This window comes from Gavia stellata, unplaced genomic scaffold (assembly GCF_030936135.1).
Source record: "Gavia stellata isolate bGavSte3 unplaced genomic scaffold, bGavSte3.hap2 HAP2_SCAFFOLD_97, whole genome shotgun sequence".
Taxonomy (NCBI): Eukaryota; Metazoa; Chordata; class Aves; order Gaviiformes; family Gaviidae; genus Gavia; species Gavia stellata.
The window spans coordinates 62,501-65,000 of record NW_026776698.1 but is presented as its reverse complement, the minus strand read 5'-3'; positions in this window follow the sequence as shown (position 1 = coordinate 65,000).

The following is a 2,500-nucleotide window of genomic DNA, read 5'->3' as shown; positions in this document are numbered from 1 at the left end:
GGCGCCGGCCGCCACGTCTACCGGGCTCCGGCGCCGGCCGCCACGTCTACCGGGCTCCGGCGGGACTTGGTCGCAGTTCTCGAGCTGAACGGTAGACCTGTTTGCCGCGCCGCTCGCGGGGACGTGACCAAGGGGTCGCTGTGTCGCGCTGCCTCCAGTTACGTCATCGTAACAGGCAGCGTCATTGGCGGGCCTCCCCGGCGGGAGGAGTTAGCGCTCTTGGAGTTCGCAGGGGCTGTGGACTTAGTGGTACGTTCTATATGCGCGAGCGGTGGCTCGCGGGCAGGGCAGTAGGAGCGCGACTCGACCCGCGCGGCTGGGGCGCTTGGCGGCCGTTGTGGCGGTTGCCTCGGCGTGTTTGGCCGTTTTTCCGCCCGTTCGGGACGGTTGCCCGCGCGGCCGATGGCGGCCGAGGCCCATGCTGGTCCGTGGTGAGGCACCGGAGATGCTCGTGAAGCATGCCGGCTGCTGCCGCGCTCGCGAGCGCCCGGGGACGGGGGGACGGGCGCGCGGCGCAGTCGTGCCTCGGCTTTTTGGGCTTTTTGCGGTTGTTCCCCCTCCCTCTTCCTTCTCCGGCCCTAAGCTGGAGCCCGCGAGGCAGGCCGGCAAGAGCGTCGCAGCCGGTCCCGGTGGCTGGCAGCCCGAGCGCAGTGCGTCAGGGAGTCGGGAGGTGTGCCTCGCGCCTCCGGTGGCCTTACTCCCTGGCTCCAGAAACACCCGCCAACGCCACGGGTGAGGCGTGGCGTGTGGCGTCTCGCCTGCCCGTTTTTTGGGTGGCTTTTTGTGTTTTCCCCGTCCTTTTTTCTTTTTTCCCCCCCCCCCCGGCTTTTCTCCGGCCTCTCTCTCCCTCTGCAGGGCGAGTGGTATCATCCTGCTGGGCGGGCGTAGACGGGCGACCGGCGGCGGTCGTGCCGGTGCTCTCGAACGCGGGCAAAGCCCGGCGACCGGCGGCGGTCGGTACCGGTGCTCTCGAACGCGGGCAAAGCCCGGCGACCGGCGGCGGTCGGTACCGGTGCTCTCGAACGCGGGCAAAGCCCGGCGACCGGCGGCGGTCGGTGCCGGTGCTCTCGAACGCGGCAAAGCCCGGCGACCGGCGGCGGTCGGTGCCGGTGCTCTCGAACGCGGCAAAGCCCGGCGACCGGCGGCGGTCGGTGCCGGTGCTCTCGAACGCGGCAAAGCCCGGCGACCGGCGGCGGTCGGTGCCGGTGCTCTCGAACGCGGCAAAGCCCGGCGACCGGCGGCGGTCGTGCCGGTGCTCTCGAACGCGGGCAAAGCCCGGCGACCGGCGGCGGTCGTGCCGGTGCTCTCGAACGCGGGCAAAGCCCGGCGACCGGCGGCGGTCGGTGCCGGTGCTCTCGAACGCGGGCAAAGCCCGGCGACCGGCGGCGGTCGGTGCCGGTGCTCTCGAACGCGGCAAAGCCCGGCGACCGGCGGCGGTCGGTGCCGGTGCTCTCGAACGCGGCAAAGCCCGGCGACCGGCGGCGGTCGTGCCGGTGCTCTCGACCGCCGAAGGAGCGCGTGGAGTCGCAGGTGTGCTGCGGCCTTCCAGCGTTCCCGTTGACGTCGCTCAAGGGACTCGTTGCACGGAGCGGGTGGCGCCGGCGGCACCTGTCCCGGTCCCCCTCCTTCGACCGCTGCAGAGCCGCAGGCAGCGCGCGCCGAGGCGTCCCCGGGTGCCCTCCCGGGGGGTGGCGCTGGGCGTGTGCGGCCGTCGCTGTCCCAGGAGCGTGGCCTCGGCTTTTCCGCCCTCTCTCCCCTTCAACCGATCGATGAGGCTTTTCGGGTCGCGTCGGAAAGGGCCCCCGGCGGGCCGGCTCTTCCGTGCTCCCTGGAACGGGGAGGCACGGCGGTGTCCGGTGGTCAGGCAGGGTGGTCTCCTTTCCCGTTCGCTTCCCGTGGTGTGGCTGTGAGGTGTTGCCCTCGTCCCCCCCCGAGCGAAGGGGGCCGTGGCGATGGCGGCGGGGCGCGTGCCTCGCCGCGTCCCGTGGCCCCCCCCTCCCCGTTGGGCGGGGTTCCTGGGGCGGCTTCTTCACCGAACGGGGCTGTGTGACGGCCGCGTGGCCCCGCGAGCTCTCAGGTGTCCGCAAACGACGCGAGGCGCCGGTGCCAGCCTCGGTCCGGGTACCCGTGGGTGCCGGCCGCGAGCAGCGCTGGGCGGTGGGGCGGCCTGAGCCAAGAGACTGGGGCGAGCGAGCGAGCGTGGGGCTGCACCTGCCCGGGTGGGCCCCCCGAGGGGTCGCGCGTGCGGTGGGGGGGGCGTTCCCCGCTGCCGCCGCTGCGACGGCGTCGGCTCTTCGTGCCGCACCCCCGCCCGCTGCGGAGCGAGCCGCCCCGGCAGGGGCCGCGGTCGCGGGGTGGCGCCCGCCCCGGCGGGTCGCTGTCTCCTCTAGCACGTCCGGTGCTCCCGCGGCAGGCAGGGGAGCCGAGTGCCTTCTCGCGGTCTCCCGCCGTCGACGGGCCTGCGAGCTGCAGGCGGGGGCCGGCCGTAGGGGGCGGGTCA